This window comes from Lathyrus oleraceus, chromosome 1 (assembly GCF_024323335.1).
Source record: "Lathyrus oleraceus cultivar Zhongwan6 chromosome 1, CAAS_Psat_ZW6_1.0, whole genome shotgun sequence".
Taxonomy (NCBI): domain Eukaryota; kingdom Viridiplantae; phylum Streptophyta; class Magnoliopsida; order Fabales; family Fabaceae; genus Lathyrus; species Lathyrus oleraceus.
In genome coordinates this window covers 56,168,520-56,192,774 of record NC_066579.1, presented here as the reverse complement: position 1 = coordinate 56,192,774, position 24,255 = coordinate 56,168,520, and positions in this window count along the sequence as shown.

Below are 24,255 nucleotides of genomic sequence, written 5' to 3'. Positions count from 1 at the left end.
TTTATATTGCAGCACTTGGGCCTTGTACTTGTATTCTCCTGAATTTAAGGTCACGCGAGTTCCCCTAAATTCCACATATAGGTTACTAACAAATAGGCTATTTGTTAGGTTCATTAAATGTAGCTTGGTTGTTGGTTTCCTGGATTTTCTCTCAGCTGTTGAATCCCTGAAGAATAGCCTGAGAAAAATGCTGAAACAGAAAAACTAAACAACCTACAATTTAGCATATGCTGTCAGGAATGAATGTCACAACATTCAGCTTGACATCAAGGACCATATGCTAAGTCTGTTTTTCCTGAAAACAGACTGTACAAATCTGCTGAACTGTACAGGACCAATTTGTCCACTCTACAGTAACAGCTCACATTAATAAATGTCAAGGCATCCGATTTGACATTTACACAATTAGCCTTATGTCAGGTTTGTTTTCCTCCTGAAGAACAGACTGAGATACATACTGAAGTGTAGCAAAAAAAACACTCTGCCTATTGTTCAGTATATGCTGTCAATGATGAATGTCACAACATCCAGTTTGACATTCAGACAGTAGGCCTTATGCCAGGTCTGGTATTTCCTTGATGACCAGACTGAAAATAAATATTGAGTTCTAACAGAACACAACCTGTTTTATTCCTCAGTATCTGCTGACAGGGATGAATGTCATAACATCCAGTTTGACATTCAATAAATCCTGTATTAGCTAATCCTGCAGTATACTACTCAAGTATGTAATGACATCAGCCAAGACATCAGAGTACAGCTAGATATTCTAACATACAATGCAGTCAAACAAACACCTCCACAGCATGTCATGACATCAGTCAAGACATTAGAATCCAGCTAGTGTTTTACCATACAATGCAGCCAATTAAACACCTACAAACTCCCCCTTTGGCAAATTTTTGGCTAAAACACTTTGGTCTCACAACAGAGTCCATAGCAGCGGAAAACACACATCTAGCAGGAAATTAACCTAGCTAATACACTCAGAGTAGCAGCACACTCACACAAATGGAAGTTAAATAAAAACTTCACATATCAGCACACATACAGAAGTTAAATAAAACTTCTAGTTGCAGCACACATCAGCACACATACAGAAGTTAAATAAAAACTTCTAATTGCAGCACACAACAGCACACATACAGAAGTTAAATAAAAACTTCTAATTGCAGCACACACATACATACTCACACTCATAGAAGTGGAACATCAGCTGCAGAGTAGAGGATCTTGAATCTGTCTTGAATATCTGTTTTAACAAAACACTCTGTTGTCCTGGGGGCATCACAGGAGTTACTCCCCCTTTTTGTCAAAAATGTTGCCAAAGCAACACTTTAAATTACAGACCAACATAACATAAACAGAATTACACACACAAATGACAGATTTATAGAAAATGATTTATTCCTCAGCCTCATCATCAGCCTCCTCATCAGAACTGGCCTCCTCCTCACCCTCAGAGCTTTGCCTAGCAGCTCCATTTGTATCCTCAGCAGACATCTCCAATTGAAAAATCAGCTTTTCCAAAGCGAGCTTCCTAGCCTCCAGCTCTTTGCAAGTCTCTCTGAGCACAACAATGACAACAACTTTATCTGGGTGGTTGCCAACATTGGATGTTTCTCCAGATGTCATGACAATGTCAGGGACATGCTTACCCAGGAATAGTTTATAACTGAAGGCCAATGGACTCTCTCTTCTTTTCACAAAGTCATTGTCTGTCAAGATGTTTGGGAATTGATTCAGCACAATGCCACATATGAGAGAAGGAAAGGCTATAGGTCCCTTCACACTAAAACTCCCAGCATGTTTCATGGTCTGATCAAAGATGTAGGTACCATAGTCAAACTTTGCCTTGGTTCCAACAGCATAGATGAACTTTCCAAGCATCACAGACACAGTTGACTTGTGATTTGTGGGCACCCAGTTGGCAGCTCCAACTTTGTGTAACATGGCATACTTTACACTGAGTTGGCTGGCCACCAGCTTCCCTTTAAGAGGCCACTTCCGGACTTGATTTGCAGTGATGACTTGACAGATTCGGTTGTCAGTCACTTCAAGCTCTGGTTGCACTACATCTGCTCTTCCCAAATACAGATTGATTTCTGAGGGAGAGAAGGTCACACACTTGCCACGCACATAGACCTTTCTGAATTCTCTGGACTTCCCATCTGCACATTCCTCAGATAAATTGACAATGAACTCCTTCACCAAGGTCTCATAGCACTTTGGGAGTTGAGTCACAGTTCTCATCAGCCCTGCCTCTTTGATAAGGTCTACAATCTCCTTACACTCCAAGGCATTCTGAGCCAGTTCCCTCTCCAAAGCCAGCCTCTTGTGGTAGACATACTTCCACCTGTTCACACTAGAGGCAAAGTGGAATGACACATTGTCAATAGGTACCTCTGGAACACTAGCAGCCAGCTTTCTAGAGGTTGGCTTCTTCTTAGACAGGGATGTTGTGACATCACATGGGACATCCGAGTCAGACTCCACCACAACAACCTTGGTCTTCATTTTCTTGGGCACCTCTTTGCTCCAAGATTTTGCAGGTCCATGTCCTTTCCTTTTGCGTGCACTCTCTGTCACCTTTTGCTTGGGAGAGGCTGTCTCATTGACCTCCTTGGTTGGGGACCTCTGCACCACAGTCTTTTTCTCCCTCCTAGTCCTAACCCTTTTGGCTATGCTAGGAACAACTGAGGTCAATAGTTCATTATCAGAGAACTCTTCCAGGTTAACTGTGTCAGCTCTAGGGTTGTCATCAACATCTTGAGTGACACTGACCTTCTCACCTCTCACCTTGTCTAAGGGTTTATCACTCTTAGAACCCTCATGATCATCAGGTTGTTAAGAAACATCCTATCTTAATGCGACTGCGGTTTCTCGACATGCAACATTATCGGGTATGATAGTGTTCAAGGGAACGGAAACCCCAGGAACATCCTGATCACCAGATAGAATCTTAGTGACAATAGATGCAATGGCATTATGCACATACCTCGATCCTTCCTTGGTTGGTTTGTCCAGAGCGATCACTGAGAAGATTCTGGAGACCGTTTCTTTCGGTCTTCTTGCATGAGAAGAAGTTGCAGCGTTAACAGCAGACTCCTCCCGGTTAGGGTTGCAAGACTCAGTGCTGGGGGAATCGGACAGGGTCGTGTAAGAGGTGGAATCGGATTGGTGTGCCATGCTGAATATCTCGGAGGAGAGTTGAACAGTTTCTTTGGGAGAAGGTTTGCACGACTGAGAGTTGAAGCGACGGAATGTGGAACGCTTGTTGCACGAGTAAGGTCTATTAATTTTTGACCACTCAGAGTGCACTATTAATTGTTTAATAAGTTGACTTAATAAACAGTAGCTAACTAACTTCATTAGTTGCTATAATTTCTCAGACGTACACATTCCCTCTTTGCCCCTACCATTGTCAAACTGAGTAGCATACAATGTCATGACATTCTGGGTGACATTGTACTCAATCTGCATCAGGTTCATCCATACCAGTGATGACCACCTGCTACCAGAAGCTAGGTATTTAGCTTCTGCAGACGACAATACTACACACATTTGTTTATCCCTTGCTACCACACCATTTGTATGATGACCAATAGGTGCCAATGACTCACAGCTTTCAATCAGACATTTTCCACAGTCTGTTCTTTTATCCAAAGACATATATGGGATTCCTCTCATTGCTCCCTTGGAAATGCTCTTCTTCATTCCTTTTACATGAAGTTGTCCAAGTCTTCCATGTCCCAGCTTCCCTTCCTGCTCTCCCTTGGCTAAGGGGCACTTGGGGAAGTAGAGTGAGTCTTTAGATTTCCATAGATAGCAGTTATCTTTGGATCTGGCTCCTCTCATCACTTCCTGATTGCAACCATTCAACACCACACATCATCCCTTAGTGAATTCCACATTGAATCCTTGGTCACATAGCTGGCTTATGCTGATGAGATTTGCAGTCAGTCCTTTTACTAACAGTACATTACTCAGTTTTGGAGCTTCAGGACAATCCAGCTTACCAACACCCTTGACTTCTCCTTTAGCTCCATCACCAAATGTCACAAACCTGGTGGTATGGGGTTGTAGATTCACCAATAGGTTGCTCATCCCAGTCATATGCCTTGAGCAGCCACTATCAAAGTACCAGTCTTGTCTGGTAGGTGCCCTTGGAGATGTGTGAGCTAGTTTAGCAACACATTGTTGATTCTCAAGGGAGAGATTAAGCTTAGATGCATGCTGCTTAGGTTTAACTTGAGGTGTCTGATTCGCAGCCCATTTTTGTTTCTTAATGGGGGCATTATGCTTAGACGCCTTCTGCTTAGGTCTGACCTGAGAAGTCTGGTTTGGATAACCATGCAGCCTGTAGCAGAAGGGTTTTATGTGACCGAATCTACCACAGTAATGACATCTCCATCTCTGAAATTTCTTCTTCTGATGGTTACTCATTCTGGTTCTCTGATGTTGAGACATCAGATGTGACTTCTGCTTGAATTTCTGAACTCCAGCCTTAGAATTTTTGAGTTCAGATGAAGAATTCTTAGCAAAGCCTAAACCAGACATGGTTCCTGACTTCTGTCCTACCTTTAGAATCTCTTCCAAGGTGTCAGTTCCTTTATTCAACATTCTGATGGATTTAGTCATTTGGTCTAGCTTAGAAGTCAGCAAAGAAATCTCACCATTTAGACCCTCTATGACTTTCAGCTGCTTCTGTTTCTCGGCTTCCAGCTCTTTGATGAGTTTCTTCTGCTTTTCTCCTTGGATACATACTTCTGCACTTTTAACACATAGTTCTTTATATGAGGCAGCAAGTTCATCCAAGGTAAGCTCATCTCCGCTTGAGTTATCCTCTGAGGCACAGACACTGGTCAGAGTTGTGACATGTTTAGCAGATTCTCCTTCAGATTCACTCTCAGTGTCTTCTTCTGACCAGGTGGCAGATAGCCCTTTCTTTTGCATCTTGAGAAAGGTAGGGCATTCAGCTTTAATATGACCATAACCTTCACATCCATGGCACTGGATTCCCTTGCCTTGAGTGACCTTTTCTTCATATTTTGACTTTCTACTGATGTCATATGAAAAGTTCTTGACATTAGGTCTACCCTGTTGATCAACCTTCTTTATGAACTTGGTGAACTGTCTTCCAAGCATGGCTATGGCTTCTGAGATGCTTTCATTTCCTCCACTGTTTCCTTCTTCTGAATTCTCTTCAGTATTTGATACAAAGGCTATGCTTTTGTTCTTCCTTTCAGCATCCTCACATAAGCCCATTTCAAAGGTTTTGAGAGAACCAATGAGCTCATCCACCTTCATCTTGCAGATATCTTGAGCCTCTTCTATTGCAGTGACCTTCATGGCAAACCTCTTAGGTAATGACCTGAGAATCTTTCTTACAAGTTTCTCTTCAGCCATTTTCTCCCCTAAGCCACCAGAGGTGTTTGCAATCTCAAGAATATTCATGTGAAAGTCATGAATAGTCTCATCCTCTTTCATCCTCAGATTTTCAAACTTGGTGGTCAGCATCTGAAGTTTTGACATCTTCACCTTGGAGGTACCTTCATGAGTTATCTTGAGGGTATCCCAAACTTCCTTAGCCAGCTCACAGTGGTGCACCAGTCTGAAGATGTTCTTACTGATTCCATTGAACAATGCATTCAAGGCCTTAGAATTTCCAAGGGATGATGCCTCTTGCTCCTTGTCCCACTCTTCTTCAGGAATCTGCACACTGACTCCATCTTCACCTGTCTTCGTTGGATGTTCCCATCCTTTGTTGACAGCTCTCCAGACTTTGCTGTCTAGAGACCTTAAGAAGGCTATCATACGAGGCTTCCAGTCATCATAGTTAGAACCATCCAGTATGGGTGGTCTATTTGAGTGTCCTACATCCTTGTCCATGGTACTAGAAACTAACTTCCCTAGATCTCACCCAGAACTCAACAGGCAGGTTGCCTGCTCTGATGCCAATTGAAATTCTAGTTAACAGACTTTCGATGTCACACGGGTTGTTATGACATCCAATTCTGCGCAGAAAAGAATTATGCAGAACTTAAAATGTAAGTGCAGTAAAGAACACAAGTAATTGTTTACCCAGTTCGGTCCAACATGACCTACGTCTGGGGGTTACCAAGCCAGGGAGGAAATCCACTATTAGTAGTATTAATTCAGACCTTAAACCAACTGTTTAACCCTATCACTTAATACCTACCCAATGCAATTTCAATCTTACATGAAGATCAGAGTTCCTACTCACTCCCCCTCAATCACCTCAGTGATTACTACCTTTAATCTATATTAAAGACAATTTGAAGTCACACTTCAAACAACTCTTGATTGTGCTTAACAGCTTTAATCAAGATACACAGCACTCACGCTTAAAAGCTTAGAGTGACACAACACTTACAACTCAATGAACACCCTATACCAATGCAATCATCTACGTGATAATAGCTTGGCTTACAAGATATGTCTAATACAAGACTCACAAAAATACAGCAGTGAAGTATGATGGACACACTAAATCTTCACGCCTCAAAATCCCCAGTTCTAAATGAAGGAATGACTTCCTTTTATATTGCAGCACTTGTGCCTTGTACTTGTATTCTCCTGAATTTAAGGTCACGCGAGTTCCCCTAAATTCCACATCTAGGTTACTAACAAATAGGCTATTTGTTAGGTTCATTAAATGTAGCTTGGTTGTTGGTTTCCTGGATTTTCTCTCAGCTGTTGAATCCCTGAAGAATAGCCTGAGAAAAATGTTGAAACAGAAAAACTAAACAACCTACAATTTAGCATATGCTGTCAGGAATGAATGTCACAACATTCAGCTTGACATCAAGGACCATATGCTAAGTCTGTTTTTCCTGAAAACAGACTGTACAAATCTGCTGAACTGTACAAGACCAATTTGTCCATTCTACAGTAACAGCTCACATTAATAAATGTCAAGGCATCCAATTTGACATTTACACAATTAGCCTTATGTCAGGTCTGTTTTCCTCCTGAAGAACAGACTGAGATACATACTGAAGTGTAGCAAAAAAAAACACTCTGCCTATTGTTCAGTATATGTTGTTAATGATGAATGTCACAACATCCAGTTTGACATTCAGACAGTAGGCCTTATGCCAGGTCTGGTATTTCCTTGATGACCAGACTGAAAATAAATACTGAGTTCTAATAGAACACAACCTGTTCTATTCCTCAGTATCTGCTGACAGGGATGAATGTCATAACATCCAGTTTGACATTCAATAAATCCTGTATTAGCTAATCCTGCAGTATACTACTCAAGTATGTAATGACATCAACCAAGACATCAGAGTACAGTTAGATATTCTAACATACAATGCAGTCAAACAAACACCACAGCATGTCATGACATCAGTCAAGACATTAGAATCCAGCTAGTGTTTTACCATACAATGCAGCCAATTAAACACCTGTAGGAAGAAATAGAAAGTATTAAAGAGAGACAAGATGGTATGATCAAAACTCCTCTTCTCAAAGAGACTTAGATAAATCTATGAAGTGTTATCAATAATGTGACACTTTAAAAAGTAAAATTGATGATTTTCAAAACACACTTGAATATCAAAATCTTTAGCAATATTTGCAATGCCTAGTCAACATCTAAATGCAAAACCCTAAAATACAACTGTTATAATGAAGACAAACATATTGCTATGTTCCGTTTTATAAAAAAAACTCATGAAAGAAAACAAGGATTTCCTCCATCGCATTTTCATAAAGAGAATTGTGAAGGTAAAAAGAGAAATATGTATTATCAAAATATGCATTCCACTAACATCAAAGGACACAAAAAGATTTAGGTACCAAAGGTTGAAAAGTCATGTTGTGATTCAGATATACTTGATAACTTGAATTCAAAATATGATATCGAATGGGACTCTTCAAGTCATACAACTAGAGAAATAAATATGATCTCTTATTCTACTCCTACCAAATATGAATGTTCTTCTTATAGTAACAAAAATAAAAATGTTAGTTTAGAAATTATTTGTAAAAGCCTTAAACCTACTTTTGAAATATTTTAAGGATTATAACACAAATTACTTAGTATTAAGTAAGTTGTGTGATAAAGGTAATAGAGTGTTATTTAAATTCTTCTATATGAATGGTTTTTAAAAATTCTAAGATAAAGAATTAAACTTAGAAAATCAAAGTCTTTTCAAAGAATGAAGGACCACTAAGGACCATCTCATTCTAAATATCGTTGGAAATATTTCTAAGGGAGTTAGAATTTAACACTTCCTTAACAATGTATTCAACTTTGTGGATTTTTCCATGCAACCCTTGTGGGGCTTATATCTATCGAAAAGGATGGAAGGACAACAAAGCTTGGAAAGTCCCACGATCAATCGGTGGAGGAACTGAACCCTAAGGAGATGAAGTTGTCAGGGATCTTAAAAGAATCGGACCGCCATCTATGATAGGGGGAGGGGAGGATCTTCATGAGTTGATTTGGAAAATTCTATTGATGGTCAAGAAAATTCGCAGTGATCGGTGGAGAAGTATGAAAGTTGTGGCGCTACAAAAGAGATCAATGAAGTTCAACGTGGGTTTTGTGAGAATCAAGCTTCGATTCACATAGACAGCACCATCATTTCGTTGTGGAACATGATTTTGGTGAGATATTGATAAAAGAAACCATATAAGTTCTCTAGTACGATAAAAGGTTCCTCGATGGACGAAAATATGGGGTGTACCTGTAAGCTTAACACTTCAACATCGAAGTTAGTGAGGTTAGAGAGGTGCATTGACAAGAATGAATGGAATTGCACTCGATTATTGTGCATAGTGGATAACGTGGAATAGTTGGATTGAACACGATGGATAAGATTAATGTATGGATTGTCCTCGGTATGCGGCCTTTTCCCGAGAGTCCACCTATTTGTCAGTCTTGATCAGGAGGATTGTTGTCGAGCATTTCGTATTTGGCGGGTCCAAAGCATTATCAAAATTCTCATTTCACATGATTAATTTATGTTTTGATCCCTCATTTCTTTCTCGGAAGCCAATAATTACACATAATTATTCTAACACAGGCCTACTTATAGTTGGTTTTAAGTTTAATTAGAAATAAGTTGGTTATAAGTTTAATTAGAAATAATATTAATCTCAATTGTAAGTTAATTCTACTAGTTGCAAAGGCATGGAAATTAATTTATCGCTCAGATGAACCATAATATTATTGTTATTATAAAAATTGTGTTGCTTTGATTTGTAAAATGATTCCCAAAATTAGCGTGTTAAAATATATGACAAGACAATTAGATATTTAATTATTTTTTCTTTCAAAATGATTTTGACACGGTTTTATGTTTTCTTCTTCTAAAATAATTGTGTTTATATATCACAATTAAAACCATATATTGATACATATCCAAAAAGAAAAACCATGTGTTGATACATGCCAAAGACCATGACTAATATAAACTTTGGTTGCATTATATAGATATGATATACATACACTAATGAGTTCCTACCTCCCCTTTAGAGAATATGTCAATTATGTAAAAGTGATGAAAGCATGAGAATTCAATTTCCCTTTATGAGAGAGAGTTATAAAGTAAGAAGAGTGATTTACGCAAGATAATTTTTAGTAATCGTAATTCATCCACGTGAAAATCAAGAATTAACTATGATCTAGTAATAATCAACACATATTATCATCAATTGGCTCTATATAAATACTACGGTCATCTATCGTATTTATTCTCACACACTTTAGAGATGATCAAGTTTATCACAACCCAAATTATTTTTTCAACAGCCACGTATGAGTATTTTCTCATGTCTGAACAATGGCCACCATCATATTTAAGATTCATGGTCTGTGGCCTACAAATTCAAGCAGACCTTATCCCGAGATCCAAGTTCGAGACTTTGGGAATATGAATGGAATAAACATGGAACATGTCCATTACACAAGAGGATTGAACCTGCAGGAATGGTGTGTATTTTAGTGGAGATAATACAAAAGTTGTCCTAGTGATATTCGGAAGAGTCTATGTAGAAGTAATGATATCACACTACCTATTTAATATCATGAACAATGAAAATAATAGAAATAAGGTTGGCATCATTTTATTTGGTGGAATGAGTGTCCTAAACTTGTACTATATGCATGCATGTTTATGTCTTGCCAACCAGAATCATTTTCAATTACTTACTTATTGTTTTCTATTAGTATTATATCATTTACTATATTTAATTATCTAATTAGTAAGGAGGCTAATGCCCTTCAATCCTTAATATCGTTTTAAATAATTGAAAAAAGTAATCTAAATTCCAAATTGTTTAAACAGATTCAAATAATTTATTCATTTTTTTGACAGAACTAATTCAAAATTTGGATTTTAGATTAGATGAATTATAAACTCTAAATTTTTTTAAAATGGTCTAAATAATTAAATCAACACTAAATATAATAACAATAACTCTAGAGATATTTCACAAAATACAAATATACATGTGTATAATAAAATATCTAATTAATAAGGAGGTTAATGTCCTTCAATTCTATAATTCCCTTTTTTTTTATTAACAAGACTCGTTAATTTCGTTTTAAATAGTTAAAAAAAAGTAATCTAAAGTCGCATAAGCACATGAATTCCAAATTATTTACACAGCCTCAAATAATTTATTTATTTTTTGACAAACTAATTCAAAATTTGGATTTTAGATTAGATGAATTGTAAACTCTAAAATTAAAAAAATAATTAAATAATTAAATCAAAACTAAATATAATAACAATAAATATAAAAATATTTCACAAAATATATATATATATATATATATATATATATATATATATATATATATATATATATATATATATATATATATATATATATATATATATATATATATATATATATATATATATATATATAATTAGTAAGGAGGTTAATGCCCTTCAATTATATAAATCCCATTTTTTTATTAACAAGACTCCTTAATTTCATTTTAAATAATTAAAAAAATAATCTAAAGTCGCATAACCATATGAATTCCAAATTATTCACACTACGATTCAAATGATTTATTTATTTTTTGACAAAATTAATTCAAAATTTGGATTTTAGATTAGGTGAATTATAAACTCTAAAATTTTTTTAAAAAAAATCTAAATAATTAAATCAACACTAATTATAATAACAATCAGTCTAAAAATATTTTACAAAATATAAATATATACATGTGTATATTAAAATATCTAATTAGTAAGGAGGCTAATCCCATTCAATTCTATAACTCTCATTTTTATATTAACAAGACTCCTTAATTTCATTTTAAATAATTAAAAAAAGTAATCTAAAATCGCATAACCACATGAATTCCAAATTATTTACACTACTCTTAAATAATTTGTTTATTTTCTACAAAACTATTTCAAAATTTGGATTTTAAATTAGATGAATTATAAACTCTAAATAAAAAAAATTAATTCTAAATAATTTAATCAACACTAAATATAACAACAATAAATCTAAAGATATTTCACAAAATATAAATATACATGTGTATAATAAAATATCAGATTAGTAAGGATGTTCGTATTCTTCCATTTATAACACTCCCTCTTTTACTAATGAGAAATGATGTAATGACACCATATTTTCACATTTTTTATTATATTTAAGTGCATTGGAGTTTGTGCCACACTTGCAATGAGTTTAATTAGATCTGGTGTAAAGGATCCGGTGTTACATTTTTTGTGTCAATATAGCACATCTCATAACCAAGGTTATGTATCCACGTGAATTTGAAAAAAAAAAATCATGTGGATGGCCAAATCAACAAATAAGAAGATTTCATAGTTGACATGTCATCAAATAGGCCAAAGAAACAAAATCTAAACATTACAAGGGGGAATCCAAAAGAATTATTTTACAGGATAAATCAAAATTCGCTCATATTATAGGGTAGTAGAGTGTATTTATCTCTTTTTTTTATTAGTATGTGTTTGCAACAATATATCAAATAATATATTTTCTTAATCAATGAAATTTGGAAGGATTATCCCAAATTTACACTCAATTTGTGTCAATATTATAGCATAAGTTAATCTGTCTTACTCTAAAACTAAGTTAACTTTCAAGCACAACGTGTTTGATTTTGAAGTTCTGAAGGCGTTTCAGATCAAAGTAAACTCTTTGAGAGTCCATTCCATAAAGGAGATATTTTGGAATCCTCCCCCCTCAAAGTTGAGTTAAGTGCAATATAGATGGTTCTTTTGTATCTATTTCTAATTCTGCTAGTTGTGGTGATATATTTAGGAAAAGCACTGTGAGATTGTTTTAGATTTTGCTAAACCTTTGTTTTGGGGTAACTTGTTGTTGGTAGAGTTTTGTGGTGTTCTTCGATGTATAGAAATAGCTAAAGATAGAGGTTGGAGGAATCTTTAGTTAAATCTAACTCTTCTATGATAGTCAAAGCCTTCTCTTTTGTTAAGATTGATAGTGTTTCTTGGCAGTTAAGGAACCAGTGGTTTGCTAGTAACAAGTATATTTTGGACATCAATTTAATCATTTCTCACATTTGTAGAGAAGAAAATAGACGTGTGGATTTTTTTGCTAATTTGGATCGCACATCTATTGTCTTCACTCTTTTTTATTCTTTATCAATCGAGATTAGAAGCGATTATGTAAAAATTAGGTTAGGTTTACCTCTTTTTAAATTTAGATACTTTTAAGTGGGTCTTGGTTTTAGTCTCCCACCTTTTTGTGTATCAATCTTATTTTTTCAATATAACATTTATTAAAAAAATATATCAATTATATAGTAGTACACTGCACAAGATAATTTATGTTAAAGTTTTATTATTTTATTCATAATAAAAAAAAATCATAATGGGCCACTCCTCTTTATATTTCATAATGTTCTTTACTCAATATATTATAATTTTCAATACAAAATTTTGTATAAAATTTTATGAACTTGCACTTGTCTCTACAGTTTATTGATTGAATGGGTGTCCCTTCAATTTTACATAAGGTTGTCGACATAGTGCTACCTAATCACTCATTGTTGGCGTGCATGATGGTGGCGATCTTACCATTCTCCAAAGGAAACTTCATTGCTAAGATATGTGTTGATATGATGACTCAAATATTCAATATAGGATAATATAGTCCATGTCTTTGTAATTTCTCTCAGAGAATGTTCTTATAAGCATAATGTTTTCTACTTGTGTGAAGGTGAAAATTTATTTTAGGGCATCAACTTTCTTTTTATAGAGCAATTAGAATACCATTCTCTTGGAAACCCCCTAATATCAGGTTGGTCTCTATAAATTGAGGTGTTGACCTTCTACCCATTATCTCATCTTTGTCTCACCTCTATTCAGGGTCCCAAGGTAGTGATAGCCTGAAACTTCTTCTTTCAGACTTTGGCATGTCTTTGTTCATATGTCTATCTTGCTTATTCATGTATTTCTTCAAGTAGTCTTCACAGGTTAAATTCTCAATTCTATATATTCTGCATGTGAAATCATCCATATAATTAACATTAATCTCGTGATATTCATATTAGGTCTTCATTTATCCATCGAGTTTGGTCTCTCATTGATGCGGTAGATTGACAAAGTTGGAGTTGTATTCATCATAAAAGATCCTTATGGGTTTATCTGTCACTAGAACACAATTGGAGTAGTATTTTCTTATATCGTTTCCTTGATCATTGCATCTTCGCCTCATCCATGATTTTTTAATAAAGATCTCTTGTAATCTTCTACCTTTGAGGTAACTATATCTTCCATAGTTATATACCTTTTTGAATTTTTTTCTAAGCTCGCCGAGTGTTTCTAATGGCCTACACCCACATAAATTAGAAAAATAAAATTTGCTTTTAGAATGTTCTGAATGTTTGAATCCAACTAAGCATATTGAGATCCCATGTGTTATCTAACTCATAGTGAATCTTAAGAAAAACACATCGGCCAATTTTTATTCACAACATGATAAATCTCTTTAGGAGGAAAGAGAACCACAATATTCAACTCTTTAGAGCTAATGGAAATACGACACACTTTTGAGTGTGACATGCTCATTAAAGTTTCATTATTGCATAAAATACTTAGAGTGGGCGTCCAAAGTTGGTTTGAATCCCTAGAAGCATTGATTTCATATACTTCCTTTGATCCTTAATATAAGAGATGCTTTTACTAAAAAAAGTTAAAGTATTTAATCAATATATTGAATCAAATACATTAAATTTTGTTAATTCACGTGTCTTTTAGAAAAAAAAGACTATATGAAGTATTTCCTAGAGATGACATTCAACGACTAGATGCCTAAAATAGCAAAAGGTGTGCATAAAAAATGTTGAAAATAGTTGCATCAATTTTATACAATTCTGATAAGTGCAAAATTTATGTAAAATACATAGGCACTTATTAAATTATATTTATAATAAATCAATATGCCCCCTCCCATGGAAATTCGTCTATAAAAATTGAGTGAACACCTGTTTAGACTCCCCTAGCATTTATTACATAAAATAGGTAAAAAAGGACTGAAAAAAATAATTCAAGACACAAATACCAAGCTAGAGTAAAACCCTATAAAGCAAGGCTCGATGCGCCATGATCATAGATGCGTTAAGCGAGCTCAAAAGGTCAGATGGAACTTCAACGATAAAGTACTTCATGGTGAAGAAAGAGTTTGTGCTCTAAGCACATGGGCGGTACGCCCAACAAAGCAAGGCGGCTAGGGCCACTTGTCAAAATGTTAGCATTGCTTAATCTACAATTGGCGGTGTGTCTACTGAGGCTAAATTCTCACCTATAAATAGCAATGTTTTAAAAATCGGACCGAACCGACCGGTTCAACCGGTTGGACCGGGAACGGGAGATAAATCAGGTTGGGTCAACCTTTTAAAACCGCTAATGGATCAAAACCGGAGTAAAACCGAAAAAACCAGATTGAACCGTCAAAAACCAAAGAAACGGAGCCGGTTTTATAAAATCGTCCAGTTCAAAAAAAAAATCATCAAATTGACCATTTTTAAAATTTTTTTATAAATTTTAATATGTCAATATCAAAACTTAACATATATTCTCAATCACAAAAAAAGTCCATATTTTTTTACAACCATACAAACTTCTAAATTTTGTCACTCCATTATAGTTTTTCTTTCAACCACACTTCATCATCATCACGCCGCCTCTTTCAAACATAGTCACGAAATCTAACTCAATAATTATTGTCGTTCAAGTCAATATTGTTTGTTGTTGTCAATTAAGATTTATTTTTCGTAGTTCAATTCAAATTCCTTCTGTTTTGTTGTTTAATGAAGTATATTATATTATTTATTCTTGGTATTCTATCTTATTTAATTTAGGTATTCTTAATTATTTTGAACTTTATTTTAGTTATTATATTCGATTATTTTAATTTTGGTTTGAATTAGTTTAACTTAGTTAATTGTAATTCTTTAATTTGGTCAAATTGTTCTTAAATGAATGTTGAAATAAAGTGTAGAACTATGTTATCTTATTATATGTATCATCGATATTGTTGTATTAAATTTGTAATGAATTTTTAAAATATTTATTTTATTAAGTTGTGAACATATGATTATGTGTGATATATTTATGAAATTTATTTTTATATTATTAGTTTATTTAATAAAAGGTTCGACCGTAGGTTTAACCGGTTGAACCAATTGAACCTTAAACCGTAAGTTTCACCGGTTCGATCTCTGGTCCGGTTTTTAAAACATTGATAAATAGGGGCTTTCAGTTCAGTTCAAATGGAGTTTCGGTGAAGTGAGGTAGTACATAATTAGAGTAGGTTCACTTGGTATATATTATGAGAATAAGAAAGGGAGCTTGAAGATGGAAGCACTACTCAATTGGCAAGACAAATAAACTTCCAAACTCGGCTTCATGGGATTCCTGGTACAACTACGATGAGTAATCGTAGCTTTAAAATGTTTGTTGGGGTTTAAATATAGTCATTATATTCATGTTTTAAAGATCTCATAGCATATTATGTAAGTCTACTCAAGTTTTAATCTTGAATACTCTTTAATCTTGATGCCTATTTTAAATTTGCTGCCAAAAACTTGTTTTCATGTTATGACTTGACATTTCAAAGGTGTTTGTCATTCATAGACATAAGGTTAGGTTCAATATTTGCACGTACTATAGCAAGATTGGCATGGATTCTTGTTTCTTTATAACTATTGGAACTTAATGATTTATGTTAGTTAATTGAACAAGTTATCAGCTATCAGGTAATGCATTGGTCTCACAATGTTAAGATCGATAGGAGATACAATGAGAGCAATATGTGGTCATATTAATAGTTGGTTAGAGGAGAATATTATTGACCTATGGTTATGCATGATAAACATGTCATTATGAAATCTACCCCTAACAAGGTTTCTTACTATTAACACTAGAACCTCCACTTTACTTTTTGTCATTTATTTTCTGTCATTTAATTTCACGCATCAAAACAGCTATAAAACCCTTCTTTAACTAACATCTTAAAAAACATTGAATGCTCTTTTAAAACTACCAATCTCTATGTATACGATAATTATAAAACTTACTTTTGTCTCAGAAAACAAAATGGCTCGTGTCGAGGACTGGTGCTGGTTTTTAAAGACATTGCATAATTTTTGTTAATTTTATTTATTGTTCATATCTATGTATATCTATTGATATTTGTAGATTTTGTTTATAATCACTAACCTAATAACATCTAGAATTAGTTCTATTATTACTAGTTTATGCGAAGAAAGGTTCATGTAGAACAATTGTTATTCGATCTTGAAATCGAAAGACATGGTTTTGAAAAACATTGTGAAATAAAATCAGAGTTTAAAAACATTTTTGAAATACTTAGCAGCAGAATATAAAAAGCGGAAAATAAATTGCATAAATTTAACGAGTTAAGGGAAAAGAGAAACACCAAAAAATATAGAGGTTAGGTCAAAATAAAAGGACTTGCTCCTCTCCCCTAGAATTGATCTTGAGAGTTTCCAATAAACGCTTAGAGCTTTTCGTAGAAAAGACTCTTGAACTCCCTTATACAAGGAAATGATGGTTGATTTTCAACCAAGAAATACAAGACGATAGATATGGACATTTGTGTATTTTCTTCAGCATAAACTCAGGAGTGAAGTGGTCAATCTTACTTCCCAATTGTGGATTGAAGCGGTTAGTCCTTTTTCCATAAACACATACCTTGGAACTATTAGTCTTCAAGTTCCTAAACCTTTGAGATTAAAACCTTGGTTTTACACGAGATAACAAATAACCTATGAGATTTTAACAGCGAGCTGATCTCGAACCTGTGAAGCTTTTAATACCGGGATAAACTTCAATTTATCTTGGTTTTAACACTGGGCTGACCAAGAACCTAGGAGATTTTATCAATGGTTGATCCCCAACCTAAACTAGAAGTGAATCACATAATCTCAAACCAAAGTTTTTTACATGTTTAGCTTTTAACCCAATCAAATCCCTAAATGGATATTATTCAACCATGTTGTATACAAAAGATTCTCTTGGTGAATTTATCATTCTACCCTTTCCAGAATTAAAATGTATTCACACTCACAAAAGGACTTTTCTCACAAAACCATTTAGGCTAAAACATTAGTGAGAGGAAGTTAAATAAAAGTTTAGAGAGAGAGAGAGAGAGAGAGAGAGAGAGAGAGAAAGTAAGAGTTGGAAGTGTCAGAACACTATTGTGGATGAAATGAAATGAGAAAAATGGCCTCTATTTATATTGTAGAGGTTGGATCAAAAGGAAAATTAAATAAAAGATTTTTATGACATTCTAATCGATTAGCATATATTCATAGTCGAATAGAAGTTTGAAATATAATTGATTGTATGTTTATAAAAGGAAGTAAAATATATCTAGTCGGTGCACATCATTAAGGTGTTGTCCTAATCGCTTGTGACTCATTTTTAAACTGATCTAATCGATTAGACAAAGGCTCTAATTGATTATATAAGTCTAATTTTTTCTCTTGCAACTTTGAAAGTTCCTAATTCATTTGGCGCAACTTTAAGATGTTTTTGAAAATATTTTCTTTGGTAAATACATTTTGAAAACATTTGTGTGTGTGTATGTGTGCTTGGTGTGTGTGTGTTTTTAGCTATATGCGCTTTTACAATAATATCCTTTTACTTTACACTTATTTCACTCACTACTAATTTAGGAGTTTACTACATTACTTCAACACTTTATCAGATACTTCTCTTTTTGTTGACACATGCTTGAGTGGTTTGAGATGAAACTTTAATAGGATTCTTTGTTTGCCATCATTGGATAGTCAAGCCTATCAAATCCTAATGATAAGGTTTGCATCTTTATTTGTTTAATCGTTCATGCTTGATTTATTATAATACATTAGTCTCACCATCAAAAATTGATGTCTTTGCTAAAGGCATATCACCTGCAAAACAAGTTTCCACTTTCTCCCTAATTTTGATGATGACAACACGTATCTCGAGGGAGGTGGTAAAAGAAATAGTACATATATATTTGGATATATTAAACTCCCCTCGAGTTAGATAGAGAATATATCCTACTCTCACTGAGAGTATACTTCTCCCCATTTGTCAAAATAAAAAAGGCAGATAAATATATATTTGGAAAAAACAAAATATGCAAACATGGGCAGTTTAGACATTTAGGGAAAGGGAAAACATTTTACTCACATTTTGAAGTTCAAATTACATAATTATAAATTTCTTAAGTTGAAATTACAAGATGAACAAATGCATAACAAGAATGAAAACATCTAAGAAACACTTAGTTCATCTCAACATCATCATCTTCGCTAGAAACCACTTAAGATATGCAATTTTTCCTTGACATTTTCTCAATGAGCATGTTGATTTTTGCATTCATCTTCCTCTGCTTGTCACGAATTTGATTGTAGGGGTTGGATGGAAGAGTGTTTATTCACTCCCTTTCTCTTCTTGGTTGTTGAGGGACAAATTTTCTTTCTTGAATTTTATATCCCATTTTTCTTATAACATCATGCCATATATTTATGTGTACATAAATAGGTTCTTCTTCTAGGAAGGGATATCTGGAATAGAGAAGGATTTTAGAGATCAGTTTGGCATAGAGTGTGATGCTGACTTTCCATTTTCTATCTAGCATATCATGAAGAACGGCATCTATGCATTTTTTGGGACTTGATTTTCTAAAAACCAAACAACAATGATGTCTGGTTTTGATAGAGTGATATAGTCTCCATTCCTTGGAAACATAACACGGCTTATGGTGTAGTGGATTAGTCTAATGTTTGGGCGAATAATTCCAACATTGAAGGGAGATGGAATGTTGGAAGTGAGATCAATGAGGAGTAAGCGAGCAAGACTTTAAAAGTTAAATTCATTACCTTGAAGATCCATTTAATCATAATCTTGTTCTAAGAAGGGTTGGTTGCAGATATAAGCGAAGTCTACAAGATACAGGGTGATAGGATGTTTTTTGAATTCATAGTTGATGATTTCGTCTGTGTATGAGAGATTTGCGTAGAATATTTTTACTAACACTGGATATCTTTCTTGGGGTTTCTAAAAAAAGTTCCTTAGCCCTTCGGTAGTGAATGCTTCCATGAAGGAGCAATTTTTGAAAAGATCTTCATCTAGATAGTGAGATGGGAATATTTCTTTGTCGGAGTGGTTGAGGTTGTAGTTGGTTTCACTAGCTTGAGAGGTGAAATCTTCGGGGAAGTATGAAGATGATGGTTGGGAAGATCGAGTTCTCTTTGGGGCCATTTTAAAGTGATGATGATCAGTGAGAGAGCTAATATGCTTATAATTCAATGAATAAGTAAGATAAATATGAGATGAGAAGGATGAGAAGTTACCTTTTTTATAATCTTTGTCTAATCAATTAGACATATGCCTTAATCGATTTGAAATAGTAAAAAATACGAGTTATTTGTTATAGGTATCAGTTACTGTAAATAATCCCCTAACTATCTATTGTGTTGAGCTCTAATGTTTGAATTTTTTAGTTTTCAAAAGATCTAATCGATTAGACCAAAGTGCTAATCGATTAGATTAGCCCAATTCAGCATATCTTTGTTTTGGACTTTGAGTTTTGCACTCTTGTTGGGCTTTATTTAGACCTCTTGCTATAAGATACTGAAATTCTCATTTTATGGGTTAGAAAATAATTTAATTTTTATGAGCAAGATATTAAGAAATATTATTTTAAGGGATTAGTCAAATTTTCCTGATTATTTCAACCTTAAAACAATTTTACCTCCTTTTATCAAGAAATCTTGAAAAAAAATCCCAAGATGGAAGACACCAAATGATGTATCCTTCTTTACACATCGTTAGATGCGAGAGTTGGTAAAACCATAAAATAAATAGATGAATTACATACATATTTTTTTAAACTGATAACTAAGGATCATTACTTTGAGATATTCTTAAGGAAATGCTTTGATCACAACTATTGGCATTTTCCATCATCGTTCATCTTCGGGATCGAGACTTCATAAATATTGTATACTTTAAAAGTATATTTTTTCTTTCAACAACTTTTAATAATAGTTGTCAAAAGTTCCAAGCTGCAAAGAATACCTGCAAAACACTAGGGTTTCACCTTTGATACCCATATCATCTTGGTCCCAGGTACGTTAGTCACAAAATATCTAAGGTGGTTACCTTTATATCCTTTCAATTTATAAAAACAAAAGGGTTCTAAATGTCCTATTATCTTACAGTGTATGCATATAATGATTGGACGCTTATTGTTCTTTTGATCTACACCTTTCATAGGTTTTCTATCCCTTTTAAATCCTATTCCATTATATTTAGGGAAGGCTTTTGACTGGATAGAATTATGTCAAGCTTTTCTTTTCCTTGGGTGAACTTTCATAAGGTTTCACTCAGTCTAGTTACTTATATTGTATGGTAGTTACACTGCTTAATTCTTCTTTGGAATTTTTAAGCTTGGTTGTTTCTAATTTGAAGGATTTGTTAATTTCCTTAAGATATCTTAGGGATTCCTTAAAACTTAGGGTACACTCTCTTAGCTTATTATTTTACTCCGTTAATTGACCACTCATTCTAAATAACTATGTATAAGATAGTTTGATATCTAGAATAGTATATCCCTCGTAGGATGCTTTTAAGCAGATTTCATCTTCTTCGTTGGAAAAAGTCCTTTCCATATTTCTCCCCGAGGTTGATGTTTCTCCTCTTGTTTGTTTGAATATTGAAGAACCTTCTTCATATTCTTTATCATTCCTTGAACAAGAGGATCCTTAATTTGATATTGAATCTTCCAAACCACAAAGTGCATTCTTTCTAAGGATTTTGAAAGAGTTGTGTGATATGAGTAAGACGAGGATGATGATTCTTCAGTTTGGGTTCCTTCATCTTTTAGTATTTGAACTAGTTCGTTCATCTTCTCTATAATTTCATTCCTTCATGATTTTTCCTGAAATTCATGAAGGCTCTCATCTATCGATTTAAGAGTTGGATAAAACTTCCAATCCTTAATTATTAGATACTTGTTAGTAGTAAAGTTTCCAACAAAATTTCCAAATTTTCTAAATTTAGAAAAATATCCATGACGAATGTCATCATTTTCTTTACATCGCGTGTTCATCTTCTCTTGTTTGATACTTGGAGAAACTCCTAAAATCTTTTTAAGAGCATCCCACATTTCCTTGGCAGTTTTACAATGGAGAACATCATAAAGTTTAATATCATCTATAGAAATTAATATAAACTTCTTTGTTTTAAGATCAATATCTATTTTTCTCTTTTCTTCTTTGGTCCAAAGGGAATAAGGTTTTTTCCACTACTAATCATTTACTTGATGGGTAGGATAAATTGGACCATTGGCTATAGTTTTCCATAAATCATGATTTATGATTTAAAAAAAATTCTAAACTTGGCTTCCAAATATTAAAATTATTATTATTGAAAAATGATTGTGTGTTTAAAAAATATCTCTTGTCGGAAGTCGTCTTCCTCCTAAGTCGATTAGTCCTTAAACATAAGTTAGGCTCTGACGTCACTTGTTAGACTTGAGACTTCACACACAAGAGGGGGGTGGGGTGAATTGTGTGGTTTGGAAAACGTAGTTTTGTAAAACTTTGTGAAATAAAATCATATTTTAACAACATTTTTGAAATACTTAGCAGCAAAAAACCAAAAGTGGAAAATAAATTGTAGAAATTTAAAGGAGTTAAAGGAAAATAAAACACCAAGAATTAGAGAGGTTCGTTCAAAACCAAAGGACCTACTCCTCTCCCCAAGAATTGATCTTGAGAGTTTTCAATAAACGTTGAGAGTTTTTAGTAGGAAAGACTCACGAACCCACTTATACAAGGAAATGATGGTTGATCTTCAACCAAGAAATACAAGACGATAAATATGGGTGTTTGCGTTTGTTCTTCAGCATAAACTCCAGAATGAAAGGGCAAAATGTCTTTCTCAATGATGGATTGAAACAGTTAGTCCTCTTTTCACAAATACGGACCTTGGAACGATTAGTCTTCAAGTTCCTAAGCTTTTGAGCTTAAAACCTTAGTTTACACGGAATAACCAATAACATGTGAGATTTTAACATCGGGTTGATCTCGAACCTATGAAGCTTTTAATATCGGGATAAGCTTCAATTAATCTTGGTTTTAACACCGGTTTAACCAAGAACTTAGGAGATTTTATCACAGACTGATCTCCAACCTAAACTAGGAATGAATCATACAATCCCAAACCAAAACTTTGTACGGGTTTAGCTTCTAACCCAATCGAATACCTAAATGGATAATAATCAACCAAGGTGTATACAAAAGATTCCTTTGGTGAATTTACAATTCTACCCCTTCAAGAATTACAAATGTATTCTCACTCACAAAAGGACTTTTCTAAGAAAATCTCTTAGGCTAAAACATTAGTGAGAGAAAGTTAAGGAAACTTTGAGAGAGAGAGAGAGAGAGAGAGAGTTGGAAGTGTTAAAATACGATTCTGGATAAAAAGAAATTAAAAAAGGGGCATAGATTTATAGGCTAGAGATTGACTCAAAAAGGAAAATTTAATCAAAGTTGTTTATGACATTCTAATCGATTAACACATATTCATAATCGATTAGAAGTTTAAAATGTAATCGATTGTAAGTTTATAAAAGGAAGGAAAATATATTTAGCTATTGCACATCATTAAGTCATCGTCCTAATCACTTGTGACTCATTTTTGAACTAATCTACTCAATTAGACAAATGCTCTAATCGATAAGATAAGTCTAAATTTTTTCTCTTTCAATTTTGACAGTTCCTAATTCATCTGACACAACTTTAAGATATTTTTGAAAATATTTTATTTGGTAAATACATTTTAAAAACATTTTTGTGTGTGTGTGCGCTTTTAGCCATATGCACATTTACAATGATGTCCTTTTACTTTACAATTATTTCACTCACTACTAATTTAGGAGTTTACCACATTACTTCAAGACTTTGTCAAATACTTCTCTTTTTGTTGACACATGCTTGAGTGGCTTGAGATGACGCTTTAGTTGCATTCTTTGTTTGCCATCATCCGATAGTCAAGTTCATCAAATCCTAATGACAAGGTTTGCATCTTTATCTGTTTAATCGTTCATACTTGACTTATCATAATATATTGGTTGTCATCATCAAAAATTGATGTCTTTGTTAAAAGCATGTCACCTGCAAAACAAGGTTCCATTGGGAAGACATTTAATGCTTATGTCCCTTATTACTTTTTCGAATGAATTTAAGTGTTTCCGCTTCTAGTTCAAAGCGAACGACATCCTTAGAGGGCGACCACGAGTAATAAAGACTTCTCCGGCTCCTTAACGCCTGACAAGCCTTGGGGAAATTGTTTTACGTCGGTTAAAGACTCGAAGTAATGTCAATCCACTCCAAATGACTCAATGTATAAAAGTCATCTCATGTGAAATGTAAGATACACTTTCTGATCTCCATTTTTCACTACGCTCATCTTTAATTTTAAACTGACCTGAACGTTGGAGTGCTAACTTTGTAGATCCACTCTAGTACCATTGTATAAGAGATCAACACCACCGTTTTAAGATTCTTCATCACTAACTTACACTTAATTCTATTCTATAACGATATATATATATATATATATATATATATATATATATATATATATATATATATATATATATATATATATATATATATATATATATATATATATATATATATATATATATATATATATATATATATAT